The 13,394-nt window shown below is 45.7% G+C and overlaps 1 long non-coding RNA gene across 1 annotated transcript; it reads right to left on the bottom strand.

Annotated features, from left to right (window-relative positions):
• Positions 1-1,872: 1,872 nt before the first annotated feature.
• LOC118974576 (uncharacterized) lies at positions 1,873-8,131 on the bottom strand. The gene is made up of 3 exons (XR_005063930.1): positions 8,047-8,131; positions 5,457-5,467; positions 1,873-1,884 (listed from the first exon to the last, which is right to left on the bottom strand). It is a non-coding gene; the product is annotated as an uncharacterized LOC118974576 (long non-coding RNA).
• Positions 8,132-13,394: the final 5,263 nt, after the last annotated feature.

The following is a 13,394-nucleotide window of genomic DNA, read 5'->3' as shown; positions in this document are numbered from 1 at the left end:
AAAATGCACCCGAATGCTTTTTTTCCTCCTACCTACAACACAGAGGCAGAATAAATGCAGAAGTTCACAAAGTGCCCATGAGCAAACACAAGAAAAAGTGAAAGAATTGCCCTTGTGGGCTTTTTGGAGTCCATGGCAACAAATCACCAGGAATCTCTGAACAAAGTAACTGGAAAAGAAAGAAAAAGAACCAGGCTCACGGGCAAAGCCGCACCTCCTGCTGTTCTGATGAAGCAGAGTTTGTCCTTCCTTGCTGTCCCTCACTCCGTAGATCCAGGGCACGTCCACAGAGCAGGGGAGAAGCAGGAAAGATGGCCTTCATTGTGGAATCCTTCAGAGACTCAAAGATGAGACTACGGTGATGCCTGGATGCCTACTACATGACTCCACCCAAATGAATTCTTTTTTAAATGTGATCTGACTGTGTAATAGTAAATAAAAACCTTATGAGGAAGGGTGTTCCCTAGTCAAAGAGGAAGGGAAGCCATCCTCTCCGGGTTTTTGGCATTTAGTATAGAAAACTTGTGTTGTAAATTCTTTCCGGTCCTCTTCAAATTGTATGTAAATCTACAAAATAACTAAAGAAGCCCCCATGTGGGTTAACAACCAGGGGTGTCTTTCTCTAGGACCTGAGCCAAAGATCTTTGGAACGCAAGCATCAAGGAGACAGTGTCCCCACAATTCACAGTTTGCATGGGAGGGTGGGGCCCTTCCTTTCCTGAGAGACTGGCTTCAAGTCCAAGCCTACCTCTGGCCATAAACACATTACAAATGTATTTTCCTGATATATTTTAGATATTTACCCCTTGTGGGATACATGGTTTGCAAACATCCTCCCGTTCCACAGGTTGTCTTCACTTTGTGAAGATGCCCAGGAACCCTACCACACCTGTGGAGCTCTGATGACTCACAGGCACAGGTGAAAACCCCAATGGCCCCACCACTGCCTACAGGCTTCCTCTGTAGAGACACACACCCTGTGGGTGGCTGCTGCCTCTGACCAGCTTGAAACAGACCATGGGCCATGAGTTGAGATGTTCAGATTCTGTGAACAGGGCCCTTGCCTACTGTTTGGTGACTCAGTTGCTTAGATGATTGATGTGCTGGTCATTTACTGTAGGGGCGGGGAGTAAAAGAAGGTAACTGGGACAAGATTGGAACATAACTGAAGATGAAAAACATTATGAGAAAGTTCCTTGGGAAGGGGAACATCTATTCTGGTTTGCCCAAGAATGAGGCCAGTGCCTAGACTGACACTGTAGAGTCTGGGAAAGTTCTAGAACTGGGAAGACATGGTCATCCTATCAGGCATTCTAGAATTTAAGGCTGTTTTCAAAGGAATTCAACAGAATCCTGCATAGATATGTAGGGGTTGGTGTACTTCGGGGTTCATGAGAAGCGGGAGTCAGGTAGCAACCTGGCAGGTTCCCCAAAGAAGCAGGACACACAGGAAGGTCCTGGAAGAACTGAGGACAGCCTGCTGTTTCTTCCCTTGTGGAACAAAGAGCCCATTTTAAAAAGAGCTCATTTGAATGAGGAGGCAGTGTGTGAATGGGGCTGTGACCCAGAGCGGGGTTCAGGGTTCTGGGTGGGGGCAGGGCAGGAGCGAGGGGCAAGGAGACTCTTAGAGACCACAGAGTCTTCCAGACCCATTCTCAGAGCTCAGCCCCAAGCTCAGTCAAAGATGAGGGACAATGAGAAGAAAAATGTGTTCTGCTTATCTTCCTTCTCTCAACAATGTGCAGACATTCTCTCAGGTGCTGTTGCTTTGGGAATACACGTGCAGAACAATGATTCCCACAGGGAACTATTGTGACTAGAACATTGGTGAATGCAGAGTTGAATATGACAGTCATTTTGTAACCGAATGCAGGTCCAGCTGCCCTCTGCTTTGAAAGTCAGTACTTGAGAGGGCAGCTGGTGTCAGAGAAAGTAGTTATATTCAGGTGGCAGCAACCTGGAAGATGAGGGACTCTCATTTCAAAAGTCATCTTAGCCTTTCAGATATCGTGGCTAGTTTTCATAGGGCAACTGTGGGGAGAGGGGAACTAAGAAATTCCTGGTGATGTGCATCCAGTTTCTCTTCTGTGGGTTCAGTGTCACCTCCTGTGGAAATCCTCATGTGGTGTCAAAGCCCCGTCTGCAGCTTGACTTCTGATATCTGGGAAGGGGACGTGTGGGGCAGCGTCCCCATGGGTTCTGATGTTTGTTGCTGACACTCACCCAATTTCTTGTTTTCGGAGTCATTGCTTGGTTAGGCAGAAGCTGCACCTGCTTGCGTGTATAAAATACTTATAAAGAAACTTTTAACATAAGAATCTTCTTTGAGTTTGTTAGTACAGTCTGTTCTGTCGATACCACCTGATTGGTATACTAGGTTTATTTCAATCACTGTTACATCCCTGGAGAACTGAATCCAGGGTGGTGAGTAGCTGAGTTGGTGGAGAAATTTAAAGTCACATTTCCCTGAAAACAGCAGAAGGTGCACCAGGCAGGCTTGTGCATCACTCTGCCTCTGACAATGAAGAGAGGGATGTGCCTCTGGGGACACAGAACAAGAGGAAGCCAATATGACACCGTGAAAATACATTCAGACAGAGTGCTTCTGTCTGAAGTTCATGGCAGCAGAGGAGATGAGAAGAAAGGGAACCCCAGGCCATGCTGCATGACCCCGTTGGCTCAGGGGGAGGGAGCATCTTCAGAATGAGGAGGGATCCTGAAAGGGGAGGGCAGATTTTGGTCTCACTTCCCCATGAACTTGCACCACCGTGGTAAGTACCACTGCCCACATATGAAAAACAGTGATAATCAGCCTCGTCCTCAGACTGGAGCCCAGAGATGATCAAGAAGGCTGTGTTTCCTGTCTTGAAGCCAGAGAAGCGATCAGGGATCCCGGAGGACAGAGTATTTACATAATTAATCAGAAGTGTGGGGGCTGTGCCTGGGCGCTGTTGATACCAGGAGACATAATTATAACGCCCAATGTCTTTACTGCTTCCAGCACAGGAAATGGTGACAGACTGTCCCAGAGCCCCGGACACTGAGGGAGATTGAGTCAGGGCAGCCTGAGCCCAGGGATCTGAAAAGAGCAAAAGCACACTCAGGTAAGTTCAGTGCTGGGGCCCAGGTGAGACTAAAATAGGAGATGAAGGATCAGCCCAGATGCCCCTGGGATCCCTTCCCTGGAGGCCTCACCTGAGCCCTGAGTGAGGAGGGTGAGGAGGAGCAGAGTCCAGGCCATAGCAGAGATGCTCCAAGAACACTGCCTTTGCGCCCCCAAACTTGGTCCTGGCTCCCCCAGACCTCTCTTATCCCTTCCCCCTGCCTCAGAGAAGGGAGGGGCCTTCATGCAAATCTGCTGCCTGCACCTGCCTGTCCCTAGGCTCCTCAGACCCAGCCCTTGATTCTAGATATTCTGCACAGTGGTCAGAGAGCTCAGCTGAGGGATTAAAGGCCTTTGATCTTCACTTTCTTTATCTGGATAAGCTGAGCCTGTGACAGAGCCCAGGAATGAAGACAATCTTGGGTCTCCCTTTCTTTTCTATTGCAAGGATCACTGTGGTTCCCCACTGAGGAATCTTAGGACTTCAGCTTCTTGCTCTGAGGGATGAAGGTGAGGAGAGGGAGGAAGGCAGGATGGGAGAGATTCATGCTCAGTTTCCAGGGACAACAGGCAAAGCTGGGCACTTGTCATTTTCCTTCACACCTCCCTGGCCCTTCTCCTGGGATGGCTTCTCATGCACAGCTCTGTGCCCTGCCTGTGCATTGGCTGTGTCCTGAGTCTGAGCCCTGGAGTGCACTTATTGAACCTTGTATAAAGAACTTACTGGGGTAGAACAGATTTGGGACCCTACCCCCACCTCCCTTTAGAGATGCTCAGGGGGACACAGCTCCTAGGACTTCATACAGGTCAGGCTAAACCACAGCCAGGCCCTTCCCCATGTCCAGGCCCTCACCACCCTCTGGTAGCCATAGACAGTGTGACATGTTCCAGGGAAGGCACCTGAGTGGGAGCTGGAAATGCCTGCTCTGCTCCTACACCTACTATCAATACATTGAACAGACGACAAAATCAACCCCAGCGGGAGGGTCGCATAAGAAAAATGAACTGACAAGAGGCCAATTGGCTCCTCAAAATGTTAATAGGAAAAATATTGCTTGGAGGAGAGTGAGCTCAATACAATACAGAGTGATGCAATAGGAAGCAGGACATGGACTCCAAGATGAAAGGATCAAGAAGAAGGGACCTTGGGTCAGGATTGTTCTAAGGGCAGAAGCTCTGGGACCTCTCGATAAGTCAGTCTGTCCAATGGGACCGGCGATGTTCCTTGTCTCGCCCACGTAGTGCACACTGACCACTGACGTGGGAGCTGTGTGCCTTCCTGAGGCAAAGTCTGTTCGTCGACAGAGAGGTGCTTCACCTAAGGGGTGTCTGGAGTTGCACTGGTTTGGTGCTAGGGCTCCAATTACAGTAACTGATCCTCCCAGAATAAAAATGTCCCCTCAGGAAATGGACAGGTATTCTATGGTGTGTGGATGTTCAGAGAAAACTATTTTGACATCACTGTTAATATCTTATGACAGACATTTCCAGCTGAACAAGGGAAGGGACTTCATGGCTAAGGGTGGGAGAGGCGGAAACTTGGCTTCTGGGATGGAGGGAGAAGGACAAGGATGTTTGGGGGAAGTGATACTTTCAGCTGTGTGACTATTGCTTGTGTGTTTTTCCACATTTAGATGCTGCCTTACTTTTTACACTAGTTTAGACAATAATGTGTATAATTTGAGAGAGCTAATCTATCAATGACCCACTCAGAAATCCACTAGGCATGGCCTGCATGCCTGGACCAGAGACCAGAAGTCTGAATCTTTTTGTCTCTTAGAATCACCGTGGCTGGGCCCCATGGGGACACGGCAGGTGTCCAGGCATTTTCTGCAAGAGGCAAATGTCTGACCTTTGTGAGGATCCACCTTGACCTCCGTTCCATGTCCTATTACTGCAAATTGAGGATCCTCATTCCAAGCTACTGGTGTCCAATTTCATTTGAAATATTCTGGACACATATGCCCACACATTAAGCTGTGAAACAGTTAAAAGAAACAAAGTGCCATCAATTGGGAGGAAAAGGTCAAAGAGAAAAAAATCATTGTTAATCAATTACATCAATGTATATAAATGAAACATATACACAATTAACCTCAATTCAGTTATCTTTCTGTACAAATGAAAACTGAAGTTTCTCTGCATATACACAATTTATTAAGAAAAGTAAAATATGTGGAAAAATGCTGTGGAAACACATGACACCCAATGCTGAAATCTGCAGGCAGTTGAGTGGGAATCTGAGTATCGATCATCTGGTTACGCTGATGATGCCACCTGGGGGGTGATTTTACAGTGAGGACACTGAAGCATTGAAATCTCTTCTACAGAAAATCATCTGGCACATTTTTACTAAGACAAAAACTCACCCAAAATTTTAATTAAGAGAGACAGAAGTTGTATTACTAAAGAAAATGTGGGTTGCCATATCTGCAAATTGTTTCCTGTATCAAGAAAACAGATACACAGAGAGATGGTTTTTCCAGAAATGTCCTATGGGGAGTAATCCTGTTTACTCAACATCTACCTACTGGTTTTCTACGTACTGCACAATACAAAACACCTAACTACCCCCTGAAAAGGAAATGGTTGCACCACATCAGAATCAGACATACAGGAGAGGCACTGGTGGCGACCTGACCTCCTACTCACACGTAGAATATTCATTTAAGAAATGGGTCATGTTATATGTTTGGCGGGCAAGTGCTGGATCGCTCCAAAGATAAAGAGCAGAACTCAGCTCCCCCACTTCCTATTTGTTGCCTCCACAAGACACACCCTACAGGCACTGCACCCTCTGTCCTGAATTGGACCAATGCTGGGCTGTGACTCAGGGCTGTATTCTCTGTCTTCAAGAGAAGACGGCCCTTGCTCTTGGTGCTCTGACCAGTGAGTGGCTCCAGGGTCAATCTAAATCATTCTTTGTGTCATATGGGATTAAAGCATGGAGGTAGTTACCATTTTCTGGGAACTAAAGAATATAATGAAAAAGAATTTTGAAAAATTGAAGTGTTGTGAGAAAGACCGATTTAGTGGATAAGTGACCAACATTCTGGCTTACACAGGAGTGAGGGCCCACTGGGCACAGTGCGACTTCTGGGACTAAAACCCAGAGAGTGAGGATGGCCATCTACCAAGTCTTCTTGAACTTAAACCCAGTGCCCATCAGAAGCCCAACAAAATCTTGCACAGATAGATAATTCTTGTGTGCTTAGTGATCATCATAATGTGAAGTCTAGCTAAAAATGTATTTAGATAGCCGAGGAAATTAGACTTCAGTGAGAACTCCAGAGGAACAGGAGAGAGGCTCACCAAATATCTCTTCCCTGTAGAACCAGAAACTATTTTGGGAAGATCCCATTCTAATGAGAAGAAAGTCACGTGCTGGGCAGTTTCAAATCTACGTCATTTGTGGACATAGAGCCAGGAAGGTACAGGGAAGGAATGAAAAGAAAAACAATACCGGGATTAACACCAAAGCCAGCACAGTGGCTCTTTGGGGAATGGGAGGGATGGATATGCTTTGGGTGGGTTGAGGTGGTTCCTATTTCTTATTCTTTCTTAAACTGTGAATATTCATCCCACATACTCTTCTTTGGGAATGCGGCATACAATCGCAAAAGGAATTTAGAAAGGTGAGATAAAACATACCTGAAGTTTTTTCCTTTCCTTAGCTCCATAGAGAAGAGCTCAGAACAAATGTAGACAGGGACAAAGTTATTTATGACAAACTGTGAGTGGAAGGTGAAACACTCGTCCTTTTAGCCTTTTGGACGTGGTGGAAAGTCACCTAGAACACTGGGCACTGGGAAAGAGAAAGAAACAGCCAGTAGAAAGACGAGGTCCCCTTGCTCAGTTGAAGGTGAGGCCCAGGCCCCTGCCCGCCTTCTCTGCTTCATCCAGTACATGCTCAAGAAACAGGTAGGAAGAAAGAAAAATGCTCCTCAGCAGGAATTCCTTAAAAAGGCTCAAAAAATGAAAGAAAAATGAAGGTTTGGCTGCCGCCTATGCATCTCCCTGATAGTATTATATTTTAATTTCCTCATGTGAAGTGATGTATAACTTGGGTTTTACATGCCCTAGGTCCCAAAGGGATCCCTCTGCCCTTGGGTTATGGCAGAAGAGACGGATCAACTGATGGGAGCCCATTAATTGATTAATAAATAAATGAAATGAGACCTATCCATACAATGCAGTATTATTCAGCCATGACAAATGATGAAGTCCTGATACACACTTCAACCTGAAGGAACCTTGGAAACACTTTGGTAAACAGAGAAAATCAAACACATAAGACCAGGGAGTGTGTCATCCCAATTGTGTGCCATGTCCGGAATAGACAAACCCTGAGAGACAGAAAGTAAGTGACCGGTTGGGAGGGGCTGAAAGAAGTGGGAAATGGTAGTGACTGAAACGGATGAGGTGTTACACTGAGGGGGATGAAAACGTCCTGGAGTTACAGAGTGCAATGGGTGCACATACTTGTGAATATGATAGAAACCAAAGGGTCATGTACCTTGAAATGATGTATGTTATGGGATGTGAATTCTAGAAAAATAGATATTAAAATGAGGAGCTAGTGGATATATATTAATAACTCAAAAAATGAATGTTATGTGTGTGCATGTATTATGTATGTATTTTATGTATGTGCATATACCTATACCTACAAACACACATATGCATATATATGCTGCAATGAAAAATAGGAAATATAACGGAAATCAAATATGGTAAAGTGTTAACAAGAGGTAAATCGGTATAAAGGTTATATAGGATTTCCTTATATTATCTTTAAAATTTTAGGTTTTCAATTATTTAAAAATAAAACAGTAACAAAGAATAAACTAATGAAAGCCTGAGATTATGACTAAAGATACTTGAGTGAGTTCAAAGGAGGTTTTGGTCTCACTTCCCCATGAAGTTGCACCACAGTGGAACACTGTCAGGGTTCCTGTATGAAGCACAGTAATAATCAGCCTCGTCCTCAGCCTGGAGCCCAGAGATGGTCAGGAAGGCCGTGTTGCCACACGTGGAATCAGAGGAGCAATCAGGGATCACTGAGACCCTCTTTGCGACATGATAGGGCAAGAGTTTGGGGGCCATGCCCAGTTGTTGTTGGTGTCATGAGACACATTTATAAGCACCAACATCATTCCTGCTTCCAGCACAAGAAATGGTGATCCACAGTCCAGGAGACCCAGACCCTGAGGGAGGCAGAGTCAGGGGACCCTGGGCCCAGGCACCTGAAAAGACAAGACGAAAAAACACACTCAGTGCTGAGTTAAGTGCTGGGTCTACATGAGCCTAAAGAGGAGACAAAAATCAGTGCAGATGTCCCCATTGTCCCCTATCAGGAGGCCTCCCCTGAGCCTTGAATGAGGACGGTGAGGAGGAGCAGAGCTCAGGACATAGTAGAGATCCCCAAGAGTGTTGCCTTATGAGACCCCAACATTGAGCCTGGTTTCCTCAACCCTCTCTTATCCCCTCTTCCTTCCTCAGTGGAAGGAGTGGCTTCCATGCCTATTTGCTTCCTGTGCCTGCCTTTCCTCACTGCACTCTGGCCTTACCCTTGATATAGATGTTTCTGCTCACTAGACAGTATACCAAACCTGGGAGAATTTAGATGGTTTAACCTGGTTTAGTCTCACTCAGAACTCGCTCAGACCATTATTCTAGTGCCTAGGGCATGGAGCCAACTTGGATATCCTTGTCCTTCCTAGAATGAGTGAAGGTGCTCCTTGGGTGAGGAATTCAGGGACCTCCCTTCTGAAACATCCGGAAGGAAGTTGCAGGCACTGTGTGAATTTGTGTAGAAAAAAATCCAGTCACTGTATTATCCAAAGACGATGGACAAAGCTAGCATGTCACATTCTCCTCAACCTTTTCCTGAAGCTCTTCAGTGGAAACGAGTCCTCATGTATTCTTTGTCCCACCCTCTACAGGGTCTGCCGCTGAGGGACATTTATTGTCACTTGTAGTAGAAAAATGGAGACACAACATATACAGGACGTCCCTTCCCCTTAATGACCCACTAGGGAGAACATCAGGGTAAAGGTCTATTAAAACTTTATACAGTCCTGGTAAGTGCCTTCCCCTAGTTCAAACAACGTTGCCCTCTCATGGCTACAGATGATTCAACCTATGCACCTGAGAAGGCAGTTGAGTGGGAGTCAGAAAATCGGCTGTGTTCTCGTCCTCCTCTTTCTATTCCCATGCAGCTCAGTGCTAGGCATCTAGATGACCCTAAAATCCATCCAAGCTCATTTACCTCTATATGATTCTACCTTTAGAATGAAAGGTCACGTGCTCAACAAGATTGTCTAGATCCTCCGCTGAGGACCCTTGAGCTTTTCTCTATGCCACTTTGCTGTAAGATTAGTGCTCCTGGGAATAGTTCTTGGCCTTTGATCAGAAAACATTAAGCATGAAATAAAATAAAATCCAGAAGAAAATATGGAGGAAATAAATGAGACAAAGGGAGGATAGATTGAGTACCGCAAAGTTGAAATATAACATGTCTATGAAATAGAGAGCTCAGTGGGATTCACTACCCCAGATAGAAAGCAGGAAGAGGACTTCTTGTGTTAGAGACTCTGAGAGGTGTCAAGTGAGGACTGACAAAGAGCCCAACTCCAGGACCTGTCCTCAGAGTGTGTTTGTCCATCACATGGACACACCATGCCCTTCCTTCATCATGCCCCAAACATGGTCTATTGAGATGAATTCACGTGAGAGATGTGTGACTTCATGAGGCGAAATCTCCCTCATCCACAGGTAGATGCTTGGCCTGGTATATTTTTTTTTTCTGAAAAGAGCTGGATTTGAAGAATAGACGAATGAGGACTGAGTGTGCCCGGCTAGGTTGGAATGGAAATGTCCTCAGGAAAGGACTGGAAGTTCTACGGAAAAAGGGCTGTGAGAGAAGTATTTTAGTGTCATTATTTATACTGCATCCCAACAAAGAGGCAACTCCTGGCCAAAGGCTAAGATAGGTTCATGGCAGCCTCAGGCATTGGGGAGAGGGAATGGGGAGTGGGAGGTATGACAGTCTTCTGTTTGTCATAGTTGTTTCAATGCAGGTGCTCTATACATCCACATGCTCTAATGCATCAGGTAGAGAATAAAGTCTGCAGAGTGAGGTAATAGTGAAGTGGCAGTAATCAATGACCTGTTCAGTGATTTATCCACTGGACCTGTAGATTGAGTAGACTGCATCCTTGTCTCCTGGGGGAACCAATGAGTCCCATCTGGCTATTTCCCAGTCATCGACATTCTCTCTCCTAGAATCAAACCTCCGATCTTCACTAGCTCCCAACTAGTGCTTGTTCCTCATTCTGTTAGTACAAAGAACAACTCAGAGCCCCCATGCTGCAGAAATGCCCATTTCATTGAAAATCATTCTGTATATGTGTGTCCATATGACAAGAAGTGACATAGAACTACTGAGCATGACAGCCACCAAAGTAGGCAAAATGTATAATTTTAACTATGATGAATAACCATTAAAGCCAAGCAAATAAAATAAAATAATCAAATATCTATCCCCAATTCCATAGATCAAGATGAATATGATTATTCTTCTTAAAAAGGCAATTATGCCCTGGCAGGTGTGGCTGAGTTCATTGGCTCACCTTTCCATGACAGAAGGGTGACAAGTTCAATTCCCAGTCAGGACACATGTCTAGGTTGCAGGTTCAAACCCCAGTCTGGTATGTACAGGAAGGAGGAAGGAAGGAAAGAGGCAATGGATGCTTCTCTCTATGCCTTCCTCTCTCCCAACCTCTCTCTTTAAAATCAATGGAGAGATATCATCAGTTGAGGATTTAAAAATAATTGCAATTAAGGAAAAAGATTAGATATCCAGCAGCGGTACAGTGTGAAAAGAGTGGCACTTGAGGCAGACACTGTATGTGACCTGTTAAAGGTCATTGCCCTGGGCTGCTGAGTCCACGTGTGTATCTACAGAAAACATTGGTGGTAATATTGACCACGGTGACATGTAGAACACACCTTATCTCTCCCATCAAAAATGACCATTTCCTTCCTCCTCTGAAAAAAAAAACACCAGGTATTCTGTTGCCTTATCCCTGATAATGCAGGGGTCTGTCCAGGCAATCTCAGACTCCAAATACACGAGGAACAAAGGGTGCTTGTTGCTCCAGAAAGGTCAAGATAGAGAATCCTATTGACTCAAGATCTAGCTACTGGCTCTCTTTGTAATAGCCCTCGTAAAAAAGAGGGACTACCTTCTCAAAACAGAACAGTGGCCTCACCTTAGATGGGAAACAGCTGAAGAGTTACAGTGGGATCCTGCTATCCTGTGCACGTTGAAATAACATAAATACTGGCATTACTATGATAATCAGGGGGAAACACATGCCTGACATGCCATGGACGATCACCAGATCAGAGTTGCCACTCTGCTGTGGACTGGAGTTCAGCAAAAGGACACTATCACAGACATGCCCTACAAACAAATTCACCATGTGGCTAGCTTACACAGACTCTGGGCTGTGACGCAGGATCTTATCCTGTGTCTCCAATAGCAGAGACCCTTTCAACTGTGTTATGATTCAGCTTGGAGGGTCCACGTGTGTCACTCTTGCAGCCTGGATGATTAAAGCATGAAGGTACTGACTCCTGAAAGGAAAAGATGACAGTAACCGGCAAATGTGAACAAGTTACTTAAATGGAGAACATTGTGACAAAGTCGTAACTTCCAAGTTATGACCACCCACCCTATTCTGACAGAGATTGAACTCACTTTAAAGATGTAGCATAGCCAGGGCTGAAGATGGGAGAGTTCTTACAACCTTGGATACTGAGGACACTGCACCAGGTCTTCTGGCACCTAAGCCCAGCTTCAGTCAATGGTCAAAGGATTCTCAGCTGAGAATGATGTGTTATCTGTGCTTTGTGACTTATTGTAGTTGGGATAACAGCTAGAATGAATTGGATCATAACACAAATCACATACTTTAGGGATGAGTGACGAATGGGGCCCACACTTAGAATGAGACCATCACGAATGGAATGAGAGTTCATGGGCGAATCCAGTAGATGCACTTGGGTATCTGAAGAAAGAGCAGATTTTGAGAAGACCAGAGTATTTCACTCAAATTCCCACCTCAAAACTTCTACTTATGGTAAATATTAGGATCAAAGAAAGAAAGAATTGAGGAGAGATGGAAGGAAGGAAGGGAGGAAGGAAGGAAGGAAGGAAGGAGAAAAGGAAGGAAGGAAGGAGAAAAGGAAATGGAATCTTGTTCTCATTTTCACGTCATGTGTGGAGAAATGAATCCATGCCAGCCCACATAGGTGTGGGAGTCCAGTGGATTTAAAGTGAGTATTTCCCAGAGGACCATGGGGGAGCTCCCCAAGGAGCAAAGCTCAGGACTGCCAGTGGCTGTTACAATGAAGGGTTTGGGATGATTGGCTTTCTGGATCCAGAAAACACCTGCAGAGACAACAAAACAGGGAGAGAGTTTCCTTTTGGATTTCACGTGAGAGAGGAGAACACCTGAAAAAAAAAAAAAAAACCACACACAGTGAATTCTCATAACATTCGTTTAGGGGATAAGAGCAGGCAGATGAGAAATTCTCCAGGCCCTGCTGCATGAGCCCTCCTTGCACTGGGATGGGGAAGTAGCTTCAGAGCAAGGAGGGAGCCTGTGAGCACAGGGCAGGTTATTGTCTCACTGCCCCATGAGCATGCACCACTGTGGAACACTGTTATTGTTCCTAGATGAAGCACAGTAATAATCAGCCTCATCCTCAGACTGGAGCCCAGAGATAGTCAGGGAGGCCATGTTGCTGGATTTGGAGCCAGAGAAGTGATCAGGAATTCCTGAGGCCCAATATTTGTCATAATATACTAGGAGTTTGGGGGCCATTCCCAGTTGTTGCTGGTACCAGGAGACATTAGTAGCACACCCAACATCACTGCTGCTTCCTGCACAGGAAATGGAGACTGACTGTCAAGGAGACCTGGACACTGAGGGAGGCTGAGTAAGGGGAGTCTGGGCCCAGGAACTTGAAAGGAACAAAAACACACTCAGTGGCCACTTCAGTGCTGGGCTAGCGTGAGTCTGAAGACGAGACAAAGTATCAGTGCAGTTGCCCCATGGTCCCCTCCTGGGAGGCCTCACCTGAATCCTGAGTCAGGAGGGTGAGGAATAGCAGAGACCAGGCCATGGTGGAGACCCCGAGAGTGTTGATTTTTGAGACCCCAACACTGAGCCTGGCTCCTTCAGACCTCTCTTATCCCTCCTTCCTGCCTCAGAGGAGA

The sequence above is a fragment of the Sturnira hondurensis genome, unplaced genomic scaffold (assembly GCF_014824575.4).
Source record: "Sturnira hondurensis isolate 20B ecotype Veracruz unplaced genomic scaffold, ASM1482457v3 Scaffold0001501, whole genome shotgun sequence".
NCBI classification, from domain to species: Eukaryota; Metazoa; Chordata; class Mammalia; order Chiroptera; family Phyllostomidae; genus Sturnira; species Sturnira hondurensis.
The sequence above is the reverse complement of the archived record's forward strand: the minus strand, read 5'-3'. Positions and strand labels throughout refer to the sequence as shown.